Source organism: Sciurus carolinensis, chromosome 7, assembly GCF_902686445.1.
Source record: "Sciurus carolinensis chromosome 7, mSciCar1.2, whole genome shotgun sequence".
Lineage (NCBI taxonomy): Eukaryota > Metazoa > Chordata > Mammalia > Rodentia > Sciuridae > Sciurus > Sciurus carolinensis.
The window spans coordinates 50775661-50801981 of record NC_062219.1 but is presented as its reverse complement, the minus strand read 5'-3'; positions in this window follow the sequence as shown (position 1 = coordinate 50801981).

Sequence of the window (26321 nt, the reverse complement as noted above, 5' to 3'; positions counted from 1 at the left end):
GTTTATATGTACAATTCAGTTATACATTCATGTCATTGAGCCACCATTATTATCATCATTTTCCAGAATGTTCTCATCTGCCCAAACTGATATCCTGTGCCCATTAAACACTGCCTCTCCATTCCTTCCTCCAGTGCCTGACAGTCACCATTCAACTTTCTATAAATTTGACTACTCTAGACACCTCATTGAGGCAGAATCATATAGAATTTGTTCTTTTGTAAGTTTTGTAAGTATTTCCCTCAGCACAGTATTCTCAAATTTCATGCATGTTATAGCATATGTCAGAATGACCTTAGTTTTTAAATCTGAATATTTTATACATATATAGACAATATTATGTACATATATATTACATATACATATATATTCACATGCATATATGTATACATATAGAGATACATCACATTTTGTTTATCCCTTATTTTAAGTATTTAAGTGAAAGAAATCATCCACACAAGCCTACACAAAGGGTATTATATGTATTTTATATTAGCATTATGAACACTGCTAACAGTCTAAAAATAGTCTAAGTTTTCATTCATGAGGAAGTCTTAAAAAATTGTGGTTATTAAAAGGATGGAATGTCATTTCACATAGAGATTTTTTTTTAATTGAATGTAAGTATAGTGAAGTCGTTAAGTCCTCACTTTGGATTTCAAAACCAGTGCCTAAACTGAACAACTGAGAGAGTTACTTATGCTCTCTGAGTCCCATTTTTCTCATTTTAAAAATTAGATGATAATAGTGTTTTTCCGAAAATTTAATTGTTTTTACTAAATGAAATGACATATACAAAGCACCTCTGAATAAATGTTAGCTTGCATAGTTATTTTTTATTATAATCAGTATGCAACTCCTTGCTAGATGCTAGAAATAATATGATAAACAACAAAGAATTCCAGAATTTGAAAGACTCACATTCAAATGGATAAAAATGCCTAAACTCAGAAATACATGTTGGATTTCAAGCTATTTTCATGTGTGCAACACAGGTTAGTCCTCACATCTAGAAATGGGTTTGGGAAATAATATTAAAAGCAAAACTCAGCACACAAAATCTAGGAGATATAAATTGATTACAATTATTCAGATTACATTCAGGTGCAAGCATAAATATACATACACAGACTCCCCTCAAAAAGAATCAATGTTTGTTAAAATTGTTATATGTAAAAGTAAAACACAGTAACTAACAAATGCAAAAATGATTTTAAAGATCTTGGTCATGATTAGGGACCAAGAATTTGGGTTTAGTGAGTCTATTTTCACTCTAGAATCACAGAATGTTATTAATAGAACTTAATTCTATTAATTAATTCATAGTGAGGAATCTGAAGTTTATAGATGTTTGAAGACTTGTTAAAAAGATTGCACCAGGTAAGACAGAATCCAACCTATAGGTTTCTAGTCCTAAGGCTTCTCCTCTAAGCTATAAATGTACTTCTGAACAGACTTCTGCAGAGCTCATGTTTTGGAAGACTTCAATGTATTTTAATGCTCACTAGGCTATTTTCTCTTCTTCTCAATGACATGAAGCATGTAGAACTTGATGTAGAGTTGTCTTTGTTAATGCATGTTCAAAATTATCCTTCTCAAGGATTTTATTAATGGATAATTTTTATATTTAAATATAATACTTCATGCTATTCATTTGCTTTCTTATTTCTTTGAAATTTCTTTCCTGCATTTGATAAGTGACCCAATGAATTAACTTTTAAAACCTCATCATCATTGCAGAAAAATGAATTTTCAAATTTTTATTGTCTGTATATGTTAACTTTTTTATGGATCATGTAATGGAGAGAGAGGCTTTCAGAGGATGAGAGTACTCTAACTTCATTTTGTTATTTCATGTAGATTTTTCCTGAAATCTTTTCTTTTTCCTTTTTTAATTGGAAAGCATACTGTTGCCTAAAAGACTGATGGAGAGAATTTGAATGATAATCCAAATATTTTCCTGGCTCACTGAGAGAGATAGAATATTGGCTTAGAGAAAGTTTCTTATTTTGCTATACATTTAGAAAGCATCCAGCATATTTTCTATATAGTCAACACAATCTTTGAGGCCATCTGCAGTTTGCAATAAATTTATGATATAGTAGCTTAAATTGATGGGATAATGAGCTGCTGACAGACATGTTTTTCTAAATTGATATTTGAGCATGGTGAAGCCAAAGTACTTGGCATGAAATAGCAATGGAAATGAGGGTTGTGTGTCTATGGAACACAACTCTATACTGCAGTGCAAGCTAAAAATACTTAAAATCTAAATTTTACCAGTCTGCGTCAGTTCTATCTTATAATCTTTGGTAAAATGTTACATTAACCATTGGAAAGAGTATATTGAAATGAAAGCTAAAAATACTTAAAATCTAAATTTTACCAGTATGCTTCAGTTCTATCTTATAATCTTTGGTAAAATGTTGCATTAGTCATTAGAAAGCATATACTACCTTTTTTTCTTTTCCATGTACATAAATACAGCATCCCAATGATTGACAAGTCCCACTGAAAAAGTGTCATTTTAAATTGTCACCCTTTGGGAAATTTACATGCTATTGATTCATTTAACGCTCAGATATAAAAACAAAATCAAACACAAATAAACCCTCAGATATAAAAACAAAATCAAACACAAAAGTAAAGCAATCCACTAGAAAAAAATACGGTGGAGAAATAATGGCAAGAATACTTTTAACTTCAAATTATTTTTCAGGATTTGGTCTGTTTATATTTTGGTGTCAATTTCTGAAGTCTTAAGAGATTTTTCTATTGTATACACTAAAAAGTACACACACATACATACACACTTATATGTAATACTTCAAAGGATCAATCTATTTTGTTTTGTAGAAATAAAAAAGAATTGACAGTACTTTTTCTTTGTTTTTATTTTTAGTCTTTGGTTTGAAGCTAAGTAAAGATACTATTTTCCTCAGACTTTGGATGAAAGACCTCTGTACATCTCTCAGTATTTTTTTTTAAAGGAAAGATGTTTTCAAACAAGCTGTTTTGTACTACAAAAATTAGATTTACACTTGTATTTTAGAAACTAATTGATCATTGCTATTGGATATTTAATTAACTCTTAACAGATCCTTATGAGTCTTAATACATAGAGACCCACTATGAAAAAAGGGGTAACTGCTGCCTTGAGGCAGAGTTTTGCCAGCCCTGCATGTGAGCGGTCCTTCTCCTTAGATTCCCATGATATGTAGCCCAAGTCAAAGGCAAGACTCATAGACATGTACTCAGCCCACAGCAACTGGATAGGTGTCCTGGGTGCCAACTCTGAAGCTTCATCTGCCTTCCACTTTGCAGAGTTCCAATATCCTGGTATAAAAAAATCCTCATTGTTATTTATATTGCCCCCCCACACACTTGTACATATACCCTGACCAGGTGTGACTCCCATGTGTCTTGTGAGCAAGACCATGTGTGTTCTATGAAGATATAGATATAGAAAGCATTCTTGTATGTGGAATGAATTTTGATTGGTTTTAAAATATACTGTTTATCAGTTAAAAAAAAAAAAAAAACTCCAAATATTACCAAATGTTACCCAAACAACCTAATATTACAACAATAACCTAGGGTTAAATTAACTAATATGTACAAGTGTTAGTATTATATTAAATTTAAACTGTGAAGCCTGTTTTCTCCTTTCCACAGTTTATATTCACAAACACATAGACTGTCACCTCATTTATCCCAGAACCACTGAGCTACAGCTCTTCATACCTAAATATCCTCTCCAGGATACGTGTTGTCTGCAAATGCTGATGACCACTTCATACAATACTTGCAATTACCATGCAGAGCACTAAGTTCTAATGTTGTGTGAATTTATTCAATTTCAGATTTCATTAAAACTTAACTGTCTGCTTAGGTTTCATAACATTCACAGTAATTACAGAGGCCATAAATGGCAAGCACTTGCTCTCAGTTAAGTTCTTGAAAAAGAATGCAAGTGATGTTTTGTTGACTTTGGACTTTCAAACATAAGTCAGATAGAAAATTCAAAAAATTTAAAACTAAATGAATAAAGTTCTTTGATTTACATGAATCTAAAATTTAAGGAGAACTAAGTAGGGGCATGAATTTTTTTAACAGTGAAAAATAAGAGATCATTCAAAAAAATATTCATTGAGCATCTATTAGGTGTTAAGTACTCTTTTAGGCCCTTGGAGTCAAGGTATGAGACAGAAAGCATCCCTGCCCTCATGGAACTTTTACTTTAGTGGGAGAGGGAAACAAAGCAAAAAGTAATTGTATAATGTGATTCTAGGTATTGATAATTACCTAGAAAGAAGAAAAAAAGAAAGAAAAACAGTTATGGTCTAGAGAGTGACTCATGAGTGAGTGTGGTGGGAGTACATGTGAAGGTAGGGTGATAAAGAAAGCCTGCTGCCATCGGCTGATGGATGAGTGCAGACCACAGGTCACGGAGGGAGAGCCCCTGGGAAGCGGGGTGCTGGCAAAGGCACTGATGATCCTCCCATGATTTCAGGAGTTGGTGGGTTCTCAGAACATCAGCAGGCAATGTTTCCATGTTGCTGTAAAGAATAGGGAGAGTGTTTAAAAACAATGTGACAGAAGTCACCAGGGCTAGGTCATGAAAGGCCCCATGTTAGAGTCACTCTAGTATCCAGTAAGTATGAAATCCCCTTGAGATTATTTTTACCTAAAGAAAAAGAAAAGTACAGTCATCCCTTGGTATCTGTGGGGCATTGTTTCCTGGATCTTCCACGGATACCAAAATCTGTGGATGCTCTTTTATATAAAATAGTATAATATTTGCATATAATCTATGCACAGCCTCCCATGTGCTTTGTCACTGTGGCTTTCTTATAATACCTAATACAATGTAAATTCTGTGTAAATAATAGTTACACTGCTTAGGGAATAATGAAAAGGAAAAAAGTCTCTACATAGTACCAACTTAATTATATTTTAATATTTTCAATCTGAGTGGTTAAATCGGCATATGTGGAACATGAGGATATGGAAGGCTAATTATATATACAATTTTTCCTTTAATATCATTTAAAAATGTCCGATATCTACATAAGAATACTTGTAATGCACTTTTAAGTATATTGGACAGTCTGGTCCTGCCTCGCACCCTCTACAACTTCTTTTATTCTGTGTCACTCCTGCCACAACCGTTTTGCCTAAACTGAGTGAGGACCTCTTACCTTGGGTTTGAGGCATCCCTGAAACCACTGCATGGGAGACCTGTGGAAGCCCACTTGGCAGCATTCCTGCCTATCCTGGATGTGGAGAGGGTAAGCACCTCAGGGGGCAGCCTGGACTAAGACAGGAGCTGGTGATGAATGCATCTCTTTTCCCCTTGAGCTAAAATTCTGAACTATAATCCACTTGGTTGCATAGAAGATCCTGGCAGATTTTAGCTCCAGCTGTCTTCCAGATGTTTTCAACTATAGGCCTGCTCTTCCTCCCTGTTTCTCCCCAGATGCCTAGTTGTTTCCTGGAACCACTTCTCAAAGCAAACACCTGGGTTTCAGCCATTGTTTTGGGCTCTGTTTTCTCAGAGCAAACTCACTTAAGACAGTACATGAAAAGGCTTGAGGTAAAATTATGTAAAATACCACACCCTTGACTGCACCAGTCAGCAAAGAGCTAGTCTGTTATCAAAGTCATAGCTCTCAGAACGACCTATGTGCCCTCCCATGACAACTCCCTCTTCCCTGCAGTTCTTTCAGGTTCCCCAAGCCCCGCCTAGGGAATCACAGTCATGACTTCAGTTTTATCATTCCATTGGGTTACTTTTACATTTTATCATGTGCGTATGCTTGTATGTTCCAAAAAATATGTATTGTTTACCTTGTTTATGTGTTTTAGTTTTATAAAATAGTGTGTGTAATTATATGTAATTCACTTCTTTTTACTCCAATTTGTTTCTAAACTTACTCCTGTTGTATGAAATTGTAGTAATATAATTCACCCATCACAATTTACTCATTTACTCTCCTGCAGTAGGAGTTTAGGGTTTTTTTTTTTTTTCATTGCTAATTTGTACAGTAACTGAGCATTTTTGTGTATATATTCCTGTGCACACATATAAGAGATTCTGTAGGGTTGCACTGTCCAATACATTGGCACCTTGCTTCATGTGACTGGTGGGCATTTGAAATGTGGCTAGTCCAAATCAAAATTTGCCTTAAAGTACAGGATATGTACCAGATGTTGAAGATTTAGTATAAAATATATGAAAATATTTTTGAGTACATTTACAATATTGATTATATGTTGAAATACTATTAGTTTGAATATACTGGGTTAGATACATTATTAAAATTAATTTCACCTATTTCTTTATGATATATTTAACTTGCATTCCATTTCTATTGGACAGCAGTCTAAGGAACTGCTACTCAGAGCACATACCTGAAGAATGGCAGCTGTTTCACTGGGAAATGCAGGATCTCTGGCCATGCCTTGAATCATCTCCATACTTTGCAGCAAACCAGAAATTATTTAAAAACAGAGGGTGGGGGGGAGGTTAAGCAAAGCAAGGAAAAAGACATAGAATCCAGGAAACAGCAAAGAAGTGTAGCATATAGAGCTACTGATTTAGATCAAAGCAGAACAGAAATCCAGATGAAGATTTCCAAAATAATAATGATAATAATAATAATAATAATAATAATAATGAAACAGTTGAATAGATAGGTTAATAAAAGAAATGGAGGGTATATTTATTTTAAATAGTATATTAAAAAAAGATTAGGGAAAACAAAAGTGTTAGAATAAGAAATAGAAACATAGTCACTTTGACTCTTTAATGAAAAATAAATACAATTGTGAAAAGAACAATGGAGAGGAGATTGTACCCTTATTTTATAAGATGAAACAGCAAAGTGACCATCTGTATTTAAGGAAATATGAGATAAGAAGTTAATGCATTACCTACCAATACAAAGGGACATTTTTATTTTATGTTTTTCATTTTTTTATTTGTTCTTTTTAGGTATACATGACAGTAGAGTATATTTTGACATATTATACATACATGGAGAATAATTTATTCTAACCAGGACCTGGTTCTTGTGGTTGTACATGATGTAGAGCTACACTGGTTGTATATTCCTGTATGAACATAGGAAAGTTCTGTCCAATTTATTGCTTTCTCCTATTCCCATCCCCGCTCACTTACCCTTATTCCCCTTCATCTAATCCAATGAACTTCTATTCTTCCTTCTCCCCTGTCCTCTTCCCCATTATTGTGTGTTAGCATTGTCATATCAGAGAGAACATGCAGCCTTTGGTTTGGGGGTATTGGTTTATTTCACTTAGCATGATAGTCTTCGGTTCCATCCATTTACTGGAAAATGCCCTAATTTCATTCTTCTTTGTGACTGAGTATATTCCACTCTGTATGTACATCACATTTTCTTTATCCATTTATCTGTTGAAGGGCACCTAGGTTGGTTCCAATTGAATTGAGCTGCCATAAACATTGATATGGCTGTGTCCCTGTAGTATGCTGATTTTAAGTATTTTGGGTACATTCTGAGAAGTGGAAAAAATGGTTCAAATGGTGGTTCCATTCAAAGAGACATTTTATAAAAGAAATTGAAAATTGAGAATTGAGAAGAAATATATTTCTCCAATAGGGGAAAAAGGGAACTAAAGATCTGATAAAAAGGAGATGAATGTTCATCTGTCATGGTAACAGATAGTTCATGAGTAAGAAGACCTAGCACTATAAAAATATTATTTTCCAGAACAAAGGGATAAAGAGATGAAAGACCTTCCTTCTAAGGAACAAATCTAGCATAGGAAAAGGTAGGAGAAATGTTGCTTCTAATTCATTTGTATGGTTTGTTTCATGAAAATAAAATGTACAAAATTCTAAAATAATTATTTAGATTTTTAAATATTTAGGTACTTAGATACAGGTGTATGCTATATACATACTATATATACATATATATATATATATGAAGAGATCGAAGGTATATAAATATACTTTACTTCTAGTAAAGTTATAGTTTACTGTAGTCAATTATTATATTAACTTCTTGTTGACGTGTATTTGCAACTTTCTCAGGTTATTTTTAATTTCATTTATTAAGACATGTTTGTTTATTTTTATAATCTATATATGAATTTGCCATATCCTATCTTGAAAACTCGCAAATACTTTTATGTTATCCACATTTTTGTTATTGTACCTTTAGTATTGGAAGAAAAATTTTCATAGCAAATATTGTGCTTTTACATTGGACAACTTTAAAAAAGTTTTAAGACTGGGATAGTATCACAAAATTTATGTCAAAAGAGCACTTGAAAGTAATGTAAGTTATAACTTTATTTATTTATATTTTTAGTGTTAGGGATCCAACCTAGGGCCTTGCATATGCTAGGCAACCACTCTTCCACTGAGTTATGCTCTCAGCCCCTAGAGGTAAATAAACATACATTCTCTGGGGCAAAAAATTGTGTTTGAATAGATGTGATGAGAAAAAAAGGTTTTAACCAATTAGTCACTTTAAAAATTAGAAACATCTCATAGCTGTTTAATTTTAGATTTCTGGTGTTTTAATTCTCCCTCTATTTTTTGCAATGATTGCTAAGTGCAAACCCTACCTAAATACATAACCCAAGGTCCTCATATATCAGTCAGATTTACAAAACTTTACCAGGAGAATTTGTCTTTTGAGATTTATGATACTGGATAATTGCTTTCTTTTGGGTTAGCATGCTAATTTATGCAGATACTTTAGTTTAATCCTATTCAAAACTGAGAAATGTGGTAAACCAGACCAGGAATGCAAATATATGATTTATTTTTGAGATCTTCACAGTAAAGTGTTAGCTTAATTTTCATTACAACCTAGATGAAAGTTTTGGTTATATTCAATTTCATGTGTCTAAATTATTGGGAATAAGTTAGTAAGCGTACTATAGCTGGTTCAGGGACACAGTCCATGCCTGTGCTAGCATCTTCTTAAGTTGGTGTCACCCTTGCCACCAATCTTAAAAATATCTGAAATAATGGCATCCATGCAAAAGGAGAAAGGGATCAATGAATGCAACCCATGGAGTTATTTATCAATAATTCACGTATGGCTATAATTTTCAAGAAAACACAGCAGTGGCTATATTTATACAAATTGTCTCTCTCATCAGTTTTTTGAAGACTAAAACAGAAATTAAGAAAGTTTCTAATTGTCATAGAACCAATGATCTGAAACTTCAAACATGCTTGTTTGATAAAGTGTATGCACTTATTTTTCAACTTACAAGCTTTAGGCAAATTCTGAGTTTGAAGGCAGTCACATCTATCAACTGAGAAAAAAAAAATGCTCAGCTTTTCAATTCAAGGAAATGAGGAACTACCGAATCATCAGTAAACTGAGTTCGTGGGATTATAGATGAACTATCCTTTGACTACCTGGTTCTTTTCAGCCGCTTAGATAGCTCCAAACATACCTGTTTCACAAAGTGATAGAGTCCTTAGTCTGGGGAAAACAGCTTCAATGGCTGTTCAAGAAATGGGCACTGTTAGAATTTGTTTAAAATATTCAAATTGTGCCTAAATAAAAGACAATGTTTTCTTGTATAATACTATTTTATGGAGTAATTAGTATTACATTGTATTCTCTGTAATAAGAGTCAATAGATATTCAATAAATTTTTTTATGCACTAATTGAATCAGGACCCTGGTAATTTATATCACAGAATTCCTTTTTAAATCTATCTGTATGGATTTTGCTCATAATCTTTTAATTCAGTTCACCAGTCAGATACACACCTTTGTCCTGTTTCTGAATCTTTTAAAACTGTGTGCAAAGATTAAATTATTTCAATTTTATTACATGAACAAACTCTAAATCTAAATGTTCCATGGCCTATAAGAAATTTAGTGAATAAATAATTCACCTAGAATTAATTTATTCAATTTAAATGTCTCCTTTGAATTTAAAAAGATATTTAATGTTTCAAACAATATAAAGATGCATATGTTATTATAGATATGAGAAGTTAGCATTTTTTACTCTTTCCACAAAAACTGAGATTACTATTTCAAACTGATGTTGAACATTATAATTCTTTTATTTATAAGTTATTCCTTAATATTTGAGCAAATAAACTGATAATTAATGATGAAAAGTAGCATTAAGCAAACTATATTAGGCAAGTTGGTAGCCATAATAAAGGAAAACAAACAAGCTTTAGAAATTGTCAAATTCCATTTAAATTGTGACATTTTCTTAAAAGGAGAAACATAAAACATAAAACCTTCCCAATCTGATCATTTAGTTATACTAAATGCTTCTTTTATTCTTCCCCAGTCAGTCTCTCTCTCTCTCTCTCTCTCTCTCTCTCCATCTCTTGATTTATCTTCCCCCCTCCTTTCGGTTTATTTATTCATAACCCATTTAGAGTTTTCTTCTTCCTCTTTCTCCTAGGAGAGATAGACAGTTCTCTCAGGATGATTTCCCATGAAATACACCTCCATGACTTTAGGTATATATTCACTATGGGACTGCTCTGTACTTGACTGCTGGAGCCCCCTTTTCACCATGCACCATGATCTGCTTTCTTCATCTCTGCAAAGGCATCCTGTTTCCTGAGGCTGCAGGTGTGCCCTGCACTTGATTTATTCCCTCCATAGCTTTGACTTGTTTTTCCCTTTCTGTGTTGCATGGTGCAATAAAATACCCTTAACTATTTTACTTTCTCTGTAGACTCTATTTACCACCAGAAATTTAGATACTGTTTTCCCTTTCTGTGTTGCATGGTGTAATAAAATATGCTTAGCTATTTTACTTTGACTGTAAACTCTATTTCCCACCAGAAATGTAGATACTATAAAAACAGTATCTAGTAATAAACCAGGAAACTAAAATATATCAGAGGTTTGTGTCTTTTGTAAAATAATATTTTTCAGAATAAACACAATAGATTGATTGGTGTCAATCATAATAAACATAGCATGCTAAGTATAAACTGATACTTATAAACTCATTGAAACTACTAAGAGCCATACCAAAACTGAAATTATAGTCACACATCTTATTAAATGACTAAATAGTAATTTATACACTTTTGAATTAATGCATATGCTATTGTTCAAAATTAATTTCAATATATATATTGAAACTTAGAAAATCTAAGGTGCTTAAGATGGGGAATATCACTATTTGAAGATAACAGACATGAATAAAGATGATTTTGAGGGCCAAGTGTAGCCTCTTTGCGAGCCAGAGGAAATACCAGAGATGAAGGCCCTGGTCTCAGGAAGATGGCAGACTAGCCTAGAACATATTATGAACATTCAAGTCAACAATAGCAGATGAATAACAGCAGTGTGAGCATAAGAAAGAACTAAGAGAAATTTCTCCCAAACCAAACATTCAACATCAGAGCAAACACAGAAGACTTTGACAGTATTTAAAATTGCAAAAGACACCTAACAAAAATTCTGTGTGGGGCCTATGAAAGAAAGAGGTTAAGTCCCTGTGTAAGGGGCCAATAGAAGCAGAGAGTGTGAGAGGGTCAGGGAGAGACAACATAGGGTGAGCTCAGATACAAAGTTCTTCCTGGGCCTTATTATAAGTCTCTCCTTCAATATTACCTTGGTTAAGATTAATCCAGAAGTAACTAGTTGGAAGGTCTGAGCAGGATAGCACTGTACCTCACTCACAAATGTTGTATGGGACTTGTCGGGTAGGTCCAGAATTTGAGATGCTCTCAGCCCCACAAACAGACTTCCCTATGCAGGAAGGTCCCAAAACTTTCCAGGAAAGCGTAATCCCAGGACCAAGATCTTGTAGATGAACATTACAAATCATGGAAGTTGATTATCTGTAATGCAGTGATGTTTAACTACTGGCTGTCAGTAGAACACTCAAGAACGTGGGGCTTTAAAAAAATATCAATTTCCAAATGGTATAGGTTCCAATTATTATATTTTCAGGCAACATTCCAACATCGATATCTCTTAATTACTCCCCAATGGTTATAATATGCAGCAAAGATAGAGGTGATTGGTTCTAAGACAGCCACAGGAATACTTAAAAGCTACTGGAGAAAGATAAGAAAGAAAACAAGTCTCCAAATAAGAAGGAAATAACCAACTAAAAGTGGACTAAGTTAAATAGCATTCTAGTTATGTTCTGTTCTCTTTCTCAGACTGTCTGGAGAAGAACCAACTTAAGACCTTAAGAGCTGCCATCAGGATGATCTCAGAAAACTGGCACTCCTCTATCATATCAAAAACTTAATTTGGTGTTTGTTGGTTGGTCATGAAGTCAAAGTGCTTGAAGTCACAAACATGCACACACAAAAAAAAATCATGAAATGAGATGGCATAAGCATAGCATTAATAAATGGGCAAGAATTAATTTTTTTAAATTGAGAAAGTCAATCAAAAAACAAGTTCTCAGATTTGTTTCAAAAGCTACATCTCATTTGCAAGAGCAATATTTAGAACAAAAAATATCAGAAAGTTTGAAAGTCAAATTTGAAAACTTAAAACAAACATGGGAAATAAAAATATTTAACGTAAGAAATAGACTTTAATGTTAAAAACATCATAAAAGACAATATGGATTATAAATACTGTTAAAATATACAGCATATCAAAGGGCTATGATGATCATAAGCACATGTATTTTACCAAAGTAGACTCAATTCTGATTTAATTATCAGGAATACCATCTGAGCATCCTTAGTTTTAAAAGCTGACCAAGTTATTTATTTTCACATAGTTAAGAATTACTAATTTACACAATCTCTAACTAATAAGTAAAATATAGTAGATATTTCAAAACCATTTACAAAGTAACAAAAAAGATAAAATGTATAGAAATTAGCTCCAGAAAAAGTGCCCATGGTCTTTATGATCAAAATTTAAAATTCTATTGAAAGTTCATTAAAGAAGACATGAAAAAATGATAAAAGAAAATGAAACGATTTAGCATTATAATGTGACATGGACAATTTTTCCACAAATTAATCTGTACACTCAATGCAATTACAAAGAAATATCTAACTGAAATTTTGAAGGAACTCAAACTAATTCTAAAATGCATGTTGAAGAATAACATCCATGAATTCATATAATCACTAAAAACTATTCAATAACATCTCAGGAAATAGACATCACTGAATGGCAAATCATGAAATGAAATGTTGATATGACGTTTTCAATGAGTGAGCAAAGCTGGCACCACCTGAAAAAAAATTGAATAAAGGAAATCTTGACAATATTAGTTTTACTGCTTATAATTATACTGTTTTTCTCTACTGGTATATTCAGTCATATATTCCACATTTTTAAGGGTACTTATTGTGTCAGACATGGTGCTAAGTCCTTACCTAACAATGAACAATAGTACAATTGTTCATTTTCAAAAGGTAAGAGTGAGATATTTTTCTTGCTTACTTTTTGTTTCCTTTTGTTTTTGTTTGTTTTCAGAGGAAAATTCCAGTGTAGACCCTTGACATAATACTCAAGAATCTGCCCTGTTATGCACTGATGTATGTATATTTTCCAATGATGTTGGTATTTCTATCATAATCCTTCCAAATACCCATAAAAAGGAGAACTTTCCATTCAGTGCTTTTTCCAAGTTACTAGTTACCATTCTTTCCTCCAGCCCTCCCTGGTAACTTCCACATTAGTAAAAATTTCTAGCTCCTACAGTTTTCCAGTACATAAAAGTTATTCACCCTAGGGATCCTGAGACTGCACAATGAGAAATGGAAAGCATTTCCTCTGTGTCTGACTATGGATCCCAGGAAACCTGACAGCATTCAGAAATATCAGAAGTTTCCCTATCTTGAGTCCTCATATGCTAGTGTGACCCAAATGAAATTCATTATTTTTACCAAAAGTGATGACGTGATTGATAGAAAGAGAGAAAGAAAAAACTAATTGACCAAGTTTATATTTGCCTTTCTTTGGGAATTACTATGCAAAGCACAGTTTTACAATTGGGAAATATTTAAAGGTTGCCATAGTTGGCAAGAGAGTAAGGAATAGACATCAGATCAAATTCATGGAACATCAAGCTTAATGAAACCGCTAATTGGTTATAAAATTTGAAATCCAACTTGTACTGGATATAATTACATATTTTTAGCCAATTATAAAAGGATCTTAGGTCTCTGATCTAGAGAAAGGGTTGATGTTGAGTAGTTATTGCAGTTTTTTTTTTTTTTTAAACCAAAGGACATAGCAGAGTTTTATACAAACCAGTCTTGGTTTTAAAAACAAGATTTCAGCTTAAAACATTGTGTATCTGTTACCTATGTTCCCCTAGAAGGCCCAAGTGGCATCATAAATTTAATGTACTGAAACTTGAGCTTCTTCATGCAAGAAAGCAGGCCAGGATATGTCAGTTCACCAGAAAAAGCATATTATTCTTGGAGGTAAAAATATTTGTTCTGTGACTACAATCATATTAAAATTTCCTTCATATCCAAGTGTTCCTAGTGGGACCCATGATGAAGCTCCACGGTCTTGGCAGACACTGACTAACCTCTCCTGGAATCTCTGCGGCCTGGATGTTAGCGCAGCTTGGTCTTGTTTCTCTTTACCTTTGGGAGGCATCTAGGGAGGAAGCTGTGACTCTCCTTCTGTTGTGAGACACATGTAATCATCATTCTAATGAATAGTACTCTGATGGATATGATTGCATCAATAAATTCTTCAGTAATATGAGGACAACATTAGCAAAAGTTTAGATGTAGAGTGATAAGAAACTCTACTATCATATTATTTAAATACAACCGAAAAACATTTTCCAGATGAATGCCACACTGCTAGTTATTCTGAAAGAAGAATGAAGGCTGATGATATGCAACCATAAAACAAAGACTTAATCTCACACATCAGAGACTTACAGAAAAAGGTTCATTAAAATTTGCAAAGGAAAGACCTTCCAGCAAAAACACCCAGTTGGACCACCTTATGGTATTCAGGTTGAAGCCTATTTCATCAATTCTTCCTTTAAAGCTCAACTGGCCTTAGGGCAGTGAATGACAGACTACTTTTAGGCCAAGTTCATCCTCCTATCAAACTGATGTGTAATAGCGAAGCCTAAGAAACTGAGGCAAAAATATCCAACGAGTCTAAGGAAAATACCAAGATCTAAGATTTGAAGGATTCCTGTACACACAAAAGAATCTACACAGTTGACTAATTAGTGCTGAGGGTAACTCAGGACAAGTGTCATATTGCAGCCACTGTTGACCTTAAAAGAACAGACGTCAGTGGTGCTGTCATAAATATTTCTAAACATAGGCACAACATCAAGAGTATAACGTACAATTACAGAGGACTCGATTTGACTCTTAAGTGATCTTGTTTCTTTTCCTTTAATTTTCTCTGATATCAGTTCATGAAGAATGGTATGATTGTATTTTTTTTTATTCCAGAGGTATGAGTCATTTATTTTAAGTTGGCAAGAAGCTCTAGAAGCACAAGAACACAATTACAGTACTGACCTTGAAAAATTTTAAGGAGACACTAAAATTCAAAGAGGTTAAATGACAATGCTAGGTGATGACTAGGTTCCCTTTCTCCCAGTCTGAAACTAGCCTGTTAGAGTAATGAAGACTGTTCCTACTACTACTCAGAAAAATATAATAGATTTTTATATCTCTGTAACTCAAAATTTTGGTACATAAGAGTAAATTTCTAGCAGCCCTAATAACTTCTATACTGTCCCCCAATGGCCCCCAGTTGTAATATACAAGTGAATACTCTCATTTCTTTAGTCCTTCTGTTTGGAGTATACTCTGGTTCTAGAAGTAAAATACATTCAAATTCTGTGAACTGGTTTTAAAAATGTCCATAATCGTTGGTAAATCTGAAGTAATAAATGAAGGAATTTTGACATAACCCAGTTGCTAGCATCATCATTGCATAAACATCTTTGATATCTTATTACATCTTTCTAGCTGCAGGAAGAAAAATGCCATCCTGTTTCCAAAGTCTGAAACTATAAAATATAAGAAAATATTTATTCCAAAGAGCAAAATGATCTTCATGAATAGAAATTATTTCACTCTGAAGGATTCCTTTCACAAACCACTGAGTTTGGTGGAATGTATATAATATATTAGTTGGAATTCACATAATAATGTGAGTTGCAACTGAACTCCATTACCCTAAATTTGTGTAAATGAACATAATGAAGGCTTTGAAAAGGATAAGAGAGTTTCTAATGAAGAGCCCAGGTCATTACACCATCATTATGTCCTGGGAGCTGCTGGGGATGAACACCTCCAACAATCAACTGCATTCTCAGATGTCTATGGGATATTTGAGTATATTATAGCCACCCAACTTCACTTGTTAATGCCAACATACTTTCAGTGGTGAATAGGTTGGGATACACTAACCAAAACATGCAAGATGGTATGAATGGGTGCGAAGGTAAATTATATTTGCCTTAAGTAAAACTAAACAAACAACAAAATCACAAAAACTAAGGTCATCACACATCATGGTTTTCCTGGGGAAATTCTATATTAAGCTCCATATCCTGTTTAGTTTAGTAGTTGTCCTAGACAAAATTTCTGAACAGAATTTGATAATAATTTACATGTTTTTTCTAGTACTAGCTGACAACACTTTAGGGTTTATCATATGCATCTTAATATAACATATTGCATCTAATTTATTTCTTTCAATAGCACTATGCACTTTACATTACAATAGCCATTTTACAAATAAAATAAACTAAACATGGAGCTTAGAGAACTTTAAAAATATTACCCTGCTTTTAAGTAATGGATTTAGAATTGTCACCTCTTTTTTTGTGATTACTTCTTGATTGACTTATGACAAATTCACATTTCCTGTGTCTTACTGAATTATAAATTTTAAGTGTTTATGAAGATAAGCTTCAATAGTCAAACCTTAAATTTAGTAAATTGTGTTTTTAAGGTAAGTATTAAGTGGGATCTGATTGCTGCTTGTAAGACTACGAAGGGTTTAGAAAGAGCAGACAGTTCCTTTAACAAGTTTGGGAATATGAGAACAAGGGTCTATCCTTTGGATCCTTAAAAAATAAATTAAATAGAAATGATTCAAATGCACTGTATGAAGTGAAAAGCTATTGATGGATCTCTTTGAAGTCAGGTGTTGAAACAGACTAAAATTCAACCATGCTCGGGTTAACAACTTTAAGGACAGTAAGTTAAGAGTAAGTAGGGGTAATGGAGTTGGGGTGGAAATATGTAACATTTTAAACATGATTTGGGGGAGAAAAATGACACCTCCTCAAGAACACTGGAACCCCAAGAGGCCTAAGCATAATCTCATCTAGTTGGGAATTTTTTGCTTTGTTCTCATAATAGTTGAACAAAATCTCATAATCTATACAAATCTAAAATAGCAGTTTCTAAAAATTAAAGAACAATGTTTATAATCATACATTCTGGAATCTAGCAAGTTTTTCTTTTCAGTTAGAAATCTTCATTAACCAGCATTGTATTTCTTGAGATATACAATTATAATTCTTTATGAAGAATTACTTAAAATATCTTCTAATTCTTTTTAGAATTATACTTAAGACAATTATTGGCTCCATTTTCTGCACAGCTCACTAATCTTTGAAGACAGATATAGAGTAATTGTCATTAAATATATTAAATTAATTTGAACATCCCATTCCCTGATCTATACATGGAAGTGTACTCATTGTGTATGTGAACAAATTTTTGTGTAACATAAGGGAGTTTTTGTTTATTTTGTTGTTTTGTTTATTAAAATAACATATAGTCACTCAAGTCAATATATTTTGGAAAACTTGCTGTTGAAATACAGGGAGCAATATATATTTTTTGCAAAATCTGAATATTAAACAAAAGTGAAAGTTTTTTATGCAATGAATTGAAGTATACATTCCATTTTTAAATGTAGTTTTTCCATATGTGTAAGAAACAAGGACAAATGAGCCAGAAAATTAGAGTAGATGAAATATGCTAAGGGCCTATTTCTAGGAATCCAGCAATTGCATTTAAGGCATTTTGATGAGTAATTAAATTAGATAATTTGAGGAAAACAATTAACATTCTTTTTGGCAGGTGGTGCACTTCAATGCACCATTTTCACAAGTACTTCAAAAAGTAGTGCATTACTACACTTCAATGTTGAGTATACTGCTCAGCGAGGTTAACCTAAACCAGCTCTATGAACCCAGTACTTGCCCATACAAGCACATGAAAAGTGTCTTGAAGAACATTCTAATAAAAAGACAACCTCTGTGTAGTTCCAACAAAGGTTGTGTTATATACTTATGCTAAAAATATTGGGTTTTAAGGCAGTTCTTCTTTAGAAATCTATATTTTGGGTATAAAATATATCTGGGCTTGGCTATTTTAAGATGCCTGCTGATACTGTATGTATAAATTTTAGTTGAAAAGATTCCTAATATTCATCTCCTGGGAGATGTATGCACACACATTCACATAAGTGTGTGTGTGTGTGTGTGTGTGTGTGTGTGTGTGTGGTTGTGTGCATACATAGAGGCAGACCTCATTTTGCATGGTATGCAAGGATGTGAAAATGACCATACAACCTGAAACTGTAAAAATGATCTTAATAATCAATAAGAAAAGTGCAAATTATCTCTTCCATATAAAAAAGTGTTTGTCAAAAATATTAAAAACTCTCTTAATGAGAGTTTTAAATGTATAACCAACAAAAAATTCTATAAAACCAATATGCATATAATATACTTTAAATTTAAACCATGAGAAACATTGAGAATTAAAGTGTTTCATTTCTTTCTAAAAAAAATTGTCAAGAGTGATTTGAAAATCGCTTGCCTTCTTGTAATTTAACAGAGGATATGGAACTACCATCATTTTGGAGACTTGGAAAATGGTCACAAGTTTTGATGTGCTTATGACATTTTATCTTTTGTGCTTTCAATTATAGTGAAATCTCTGAGTGTCCTTTAATTCTGCTGGCAGCACAACATCATCCTTTCCATTGTCAACACTTTCTTAACCCATGTCAATAAGTTTACCTTCAGTACATCTCTAGATTCTTTCTAATGGTTGCCATGTCAACATTTCCACAGTCAGCTATTTATTCTATATACCTATTTTTATGTGATTCAAATTTTACTTCCAGTCTTATCACGTTTTTCCACTTACTGCACTTTGATCTTTTGTTGGAAAGTTATCTCTTTTTGCTATCCATTTTTGATAAAATGTTTCATGGGTTTATCATTACAAAACAAGGAGTTGGTGCAGCTACACCCTTGGTTGCCTGTAGGAAAACTAAGTAATGGATGTGCAGTGACCAGTCATTGACCAATATTGAAAGAAGTACATGATTGCTTCTTAAACATGAGGCACATCTGATAGTTACATAATGATATGTGGAGTGGACAAAAACCCTTGCTCACACCCCACATGGGCAAGGGAAAAGAAGGGAAAAGGGTTTCGGTTGGAGGGATGGGATGGCTATGAAATAAAAACTAATATATATATATATACATATTTCTGATATACATATATATATATATGTATATCAGAAATAAAGACAAAAAGGCAAGAATATTTTTGAAGCAGGAGCATGACCGATTGAGCCATCCAGAAGGGTGACCTCTCTTGCTTTATTTGTAGTAGTACAGATCAAAGGGGACTAGTAGGAGTTTCTTCACAATAAATAGGATGGGACATGGAGGTAAGCAGGCCATCTGGCTCTGGCAGGTTACTCTCATCTCCGTGCTTGTTTTTGAACCTGAGCAGTGAGCTAAAACATAATAGCATGTGACTCAGGCATCCCTGAACAGTGAATATCTGACTTTGAGTTCCTGAGGTCAGGTATTCCTGGTTTATGGCTGGAACTTTGCCCAGTTCTCATGGGAGTTATGGATGGCTCCCCACAGTGATATGTAGAGTGAACAAAAGCATTGGAGTTTGTACCTGTGTTAGTCAGTTTTGTGTTGCTATTGACTAATATACCTGACAAGAACAACTTAGAGGAGGAAAGGTTTATGCTGGATCACAGTGTCAGGGTTTCAGTTCATAGTCAGTGGACCCCATTATTTTGGGTCTAAGGTAAAGCTAAATATCATGGTGGAAGAGTGTAGCAAAGGAAAGCAGCTCAGAACATGGTCAACAAGAAAGAGAGCTTGAATGCAAGGAGCCAGGGTTAATACAATACCCAAGGGCACCCCTCCCAGTAACCTACTTCTTCCAACCACACCCTGCCTGCTTACAGTCAACACCATTTAAATTATTAATTGATCAAATGGATTAATGTACTGATTAGGTTACAACTCTTATAAGCTAATCACTTTACTTTTGAATATATCTGCATTTTTTCACAGATGAGTTTCAGGGGACACAGCACATCCAGACCATAATTGTATCTTATTAACTTACTTACAGATATGCCCAATGATGGTTGAAATTTGAATAGTACTATTGGTAAACTGATGTTGCTTAACTCAATTTTCGTAGCTGAAATTTCTGCCAATCAGAATTGTAAAAAGTATCAAATGCCTACGAAATTCTGATTTTCCCATCATTATGCCTGAGAAATACCTTGATATCAGATATTTATATATAATAAAATTTGAAGCAACTGACTGTAGCTGGAATATATGTAGATTAATCTTGAGGGGAAAAATAAAGCACTCAATGTTTAACAAATGTGGTAACTAGAAAAGATAATTAGAAATATACCCCATTCTTGTATTTCTTGGAAACTACTCTGGAAATTTAAATCCATACATACATGACTGAGGCACAATATAAAAATTAGGCAGAGTAGCATGATAAAAATATGTGACTACACAAAATGCTTGGGCTATTTATAGGCTTGTGAATTTTGATTCACCAGAATCTTCACCAGAATTTTTTTATGTGAGAATTAACATGAGTATAATGTACAAAATAGATTTTAGGTGTTGTGAGATTTGTTAGGACGCTATGTTGTTATTTTAGTGCAGCATAGAATTATTCCTGGGAAATAGTTATTGAGGCAATAGCACTAGTAATAGAGACAGTGAGAATTACAGAGATTTAGGAGCTAGGACTTGTCACCCACAGACAAATAGAGAGAAAGGGATCATTTAAAAACAACTATGGTTTCAAGTTGTAATAATTTGCCAAAACCTGAAAATCTAATGGTCTTCACCAGATGACAGAGATATTTAATACAGCTCATTTGAATCAAGTAAAAATGATTACAAGGTTATCTCTCAGAGTTGCACAGTCATCATTAATGGTTATTCATCTCTACTGCTGAGTCACTTAATTTACAGACCATCATAAAAAGAAACAAAAAAAAACAAAAAAATGGACGACAAGATCCACCTACCCTTTAAACATCATGTGTATAATGAGTAGAGCACATTTTAGGCAATGTAAGCTTTTAATTTTAAAAAAATGCAGAGGTAATTCCAAATATTTATTAAAAATATGTTTTCAAGAAGAACAGAGAAAGTAAATGTGTTTTATTTGTTTTACCATTATTTTACTTATGAATATTTGAAATATTTAGAGGTATACTTAAATTCCCCTATTTTCATCTTGGTGAGATTTTTTGTAATAGAGTTAACAAATCAAGACTTTCCAATCTTCTCATATCATGGCCTTGGAAAGTCAAAAGTGTGTTGTGCATATTTCTAGTTTTGTTAAAATCTGTTTGTCGTCAGTGATCATATGGTTCTAATATTCTGAGCCTCACTAATGCCATAGTACCTCTTGCCTTTATTTCAGAATGTGTGCTTGCCAACTTTTGTCTGCAAAGGAAAACTTTTATAAATTCCAACTTAGTTTGGCAAAGTTAAAACCCAGAAAATGTATAATGATAGAAGCTGAAGCATGGGGGAGAAAAGATTTAGGAAGGCGAATGAATACTTGAACACTTGGCAGTATTAGAACAATATTGTCAATACAAGATCATTAAAGTTCTTGTTATCAGAATCCATTTTCCTGACTGCCACAATATATTATTTTATAAATCAAGCATTTAAACTTTGTGTGTGATTACCTTCTGTAGCCAAAAGTACTGGTGTTTTAACAACCTAGAGTAGATTCAGATATACTCAGCTATAGTTTGCAGATTTTTTTTTTATATGATATAGCAGTGTAGGCAAGACTTTTCTGCCAACACAAGTATTGAAATGATATTAAGACAAGTACTGGGGAACATAGTTCAGCATATTGAAGGAGGAGAAACCTGAGGTCCAGTTCTGACTTTGCCTTTCATTAAACTGTATGATCAAGGAAGAGTAAGAGTACGATGCTAGTTTCAGATCATTTTTGTAATTTGGGTTAAAAACAATTCTATTCAAGTCAGAGTTTGGTGATGGAAATCAAGGAAGGAACATAAGCCTTACTATATAAATGCATAAATCACTATTCAAATGTAAGGGTATATTATTATTATAATGATTATTTGTAAAAACCTTCTTTTCTATTGGAAAATACAACATGTATAGCAATCTTCACAGCTTTCAAACTGTGAACATAGTTCAGTATATTGAACTATTTAAAAATTCTTTTATTTGTTCTAATTAGTTGTATTTGACTGTAGAGTGCATTTATTCATTTTGATAAATCATAGATAAATGGAGTGTGATTTCTCATTTTTCTGATTGTACATATTGTAGGATCACATCAGTCATGCAGTCACATATGTACATGTGGTAGTAATGTCTGTTTCATTCTACTATCCTTCCTACCCCCATACCCCTTCACCTCTCTTTACTCCCCTCTACCTAATATAAAGTAACACTATTCTTCCCTAGTCCCCCCTTATTGTAAATTAGCATCTGCATAACAGACAAAACATTCAACTTTTGTTTTTTGGGGTTTGACTTATTTCTCTTAGCATGATATTTTCCAACTCCATCCATTTACCTGCAAATACCATAATTTCATTCTTCTTTAAAGCTGAGTAATAAGCCATCATGTGTATATATATCACATTTTCTTTATCCACTTGTCTTTTGAAGGGCATCTACATTGGTTCCATAATTTAGCTATTGTGAGTTGAGCTACTATAAACATTAATGTGATTGTGTCACTGTGGTATGCTGATTTTAAGTCATTTGGGTATAAACTGAGGAGTGGGATACTTGGGTCAAATGGTGGGTCCAAGTTTTCTAAAGAATCTCCATACTGCTTTCCATAATGGTTGCATCATTTTGCAATCCCACCAGCAATGTATGAGTGTACCTTTTTCCCCACATCCTTACCAACACCTATTGTCACTTGTATTTTTGAATAATTACCATTTTGATTGGAGTGAGATGAAATCTTAGAGTAGTTTTGATTGCATTTCTCTAAATGCTAGAGATGTTGAACTTTTTTTATATATTTGTCAATCGATTATATTTCTTTTGTGAAGTGTCTGTTCAGTCCCTTAGCCCATTTATTGATTGAGTTATTTGGTTTTTTTAGTGTCAAGTTTTCTGAGTTCTTTATATGTCCTAGAGATTAATGCTTTATCTGATGTGCATGTGGTCAAGATTTTCTCCCTATCTGTAGTGTCTCTCTTCACATTATTGATTGTTTCCTTTGCTGAGAAGCTGTTTTAGTTTGAATCCATCCCATTTATTGATTCTTGATTTTACTTCTTGTGCTTTAGTCAGACCCTCGGATGACATGGTGAAGATTTGGGTCTACTTTTTCTTCTAGTAGTTGGAGAGTCTCTGTTTTAATGCCTACGTCTTTGATCCACTTTGAGTTGAATTTCATGCAATGTAAGAGATTTCATTTTGTTACATGTGGCTTTCCATTATTCCCAGCACCATTTGTTGAATAGGTTATCTTTTCTCCAGTGAATATTTTTGGCACCTTTTTCTTGTATGAGATAACTGTATTTATGTGGGTTTGTCTCTGTGTCTTCTATTCTGTACCATTGGTCTCCATGTCTGTTTTGGTGCCAATACCATGCTGTTTTTGTTACTATGGTTTGGTAATATACTTTGAGATCTGGTATTGTGATGCCTCCTTCACTTTTCTTGCTAAGGATTGTTTTGGCTATTCTGGATCTCTTATTTTTCCAAATGAATTTCATGTTTGCTTTTTCTACTTCTATGAAGAATGTCATTGGGATTTTAATAGGAATTATATTTTTTGTACAAAACTTTTGAAAATATGGCCACTTTAACAATATAAATTCTGCATATCCATGAGCACAGTAAGTCTTTTTTGATGACAGAGGTAAAATTAAAGAAAGATCACCAATAGACCAGACATGGTAGCATACAACTGTAGTCCTCACTATTCAGAAGACTAAGTCAAAAAGATCACTTGAGGTCATGAGTTTGAGCCCAGGCTGACTAATACAGGAAGACACCCATGTCAAAAACAAAGAAAAAAAAATTAAGTATCAACATAGAGAAGAAACAGAGCACTAAAGAAATGTGGAGATTTCCAGTTTAGTTTCTGCTCTTTCTGCTTTACCACTTGAAGAGATTAGATGGTGCCATTATGTCTTCACAGAAAGTAAAACAGTAAACAAACTGGGAAATGAGTATGGTCACTTAAAACCTTAGAAGAGGCAAGATCATGGGGAAAACCATGCCCTAAACTTGGAGAGTTAAATGGGCCAAGACAGAGAATCACAATTTACCTGAATAGAATCCTGCACAAGAAGAGTCAGGGTAGAAATATGTGAACTTCAGTTAACCATTTGCAAAGGTCTCAGTGAGAACAAGTCTGAGAGATAAAATCTCCACAGGGTATTGCCATGGGGGCTAAGGGCATGCACATTTATGAGTCTTCTCTCCTTGAGTTCTACCAGTTTCTCATGGTGAATAGCGAAGAAAAATTCACTCCTACTCCTGGAAGAGTGAAAGAAAAAGGAAAAATCATGAAGTTAGTCAGAGGAGCCTATTGTTTTTAACAGGGTCTGCTCCTTGCAGAAAGTATTTAATCAGAGACCAAACTACTTAGGTTTTGTCAGAGCTCTACCAACCTTGTGAAAGAGAATATCCAACTTTAATCAACTGTAGAATTCTACTTAGAGGAAGGGAATTATGTAATTTCAGTGCCTTCTAGCTTTCCAGGTGAGAAAAGGGAAATATTCAACTCCAGTCCAGTATATCTTAATATCAGGAAAATATTATAAGGTTCAAAAAGACCAAAAATGACAGATTGAGAAGACAGGTCACCAAAGCCAGGTGCAGATATTACAGAGATGTTAGAATTATCAGACTGGGACTTTAAAACACATATGATTAATAAACTAAAGACTTTAATGAATAAAGTAAATGACATGCAAGAACAGATAGGAAATTGAAGCAGAGAAGAGATATTTTAAGAAAGACAGAGAAGAAATTTTAGAGACTTAAACCAGAGTCAGAACAGAAATAAAGATTGTCTTTGATGGAATTATTAATAGACTGGACAAAATTGAGGAAAGAACCTTTGAGGCTTGGAGACATCTTGTGTTAGTCAGTTTTTCACTGCTGTGAGCAAAACACCTGACAACAACAACTTAGAGGAGGAAACCTTTATTTTAGTCTTGCAGTTTCAGAACTGTCAATCCAGAGTCTGCTGATTCTATTGTTCTGGGGCCAAGGTAAGGCAAGACATCATGGCAGAAGGGCATGGGAGAGAAAACCTGCTCAGCTCATGGTGGCCAGAGGGAGGGAGAAATGGAGAGAGGAGCCAGGGGTACAAGATATAATCCCCAAAGGTATATTTCCAGTGAACCCCCTTCTTCAGTCACTCCCTACCTGCCTACAGTTACCCCAAAATACAGTAGTGCTTTCAAATTATTAATCTATCAGGTGGATTAATTCACTAATTAGGTTATGACACTCATATCATAAGTTTTCATGGAACACCTCATATCCAAACCATAACAGATTTCAATTTAAAAAGCTCAAAACCAAACATTGGAAAAGGGAAAAATAAGTGAAAAAATAAGAAAAGAATATCCAAGAACTCTGGGGCCACTAAAAAAGGTGCAATAGGTGTGTAATAGGAATAACAGGAGGAAAAGACAAATAAGAACAGAAGATCTATTTTAAAGAGTAACAACTGAGAATTTTTCCAAGATTAATATCAGGCAACAAACCATAGTTCCAGAAAACTTGAAGAACACCAAGTAAGGTAAATGTTAAATAAATAAACAAACAAACATATAAAGAACACCTAGGCATATCATATTCATATTATAGAAAATCAAAACTAAAAGAAATAAAAATTCTGATAAATACTAGTATGGAGAAAAATCACCTTACCTAAAGGGAAATAAAGATAAGAATTTCTACCTATTTCTCAAAAACCATGAAGAACAAAGAGAGTACAATAAAATAGAGTATTTGTAGGAATAAAGTAC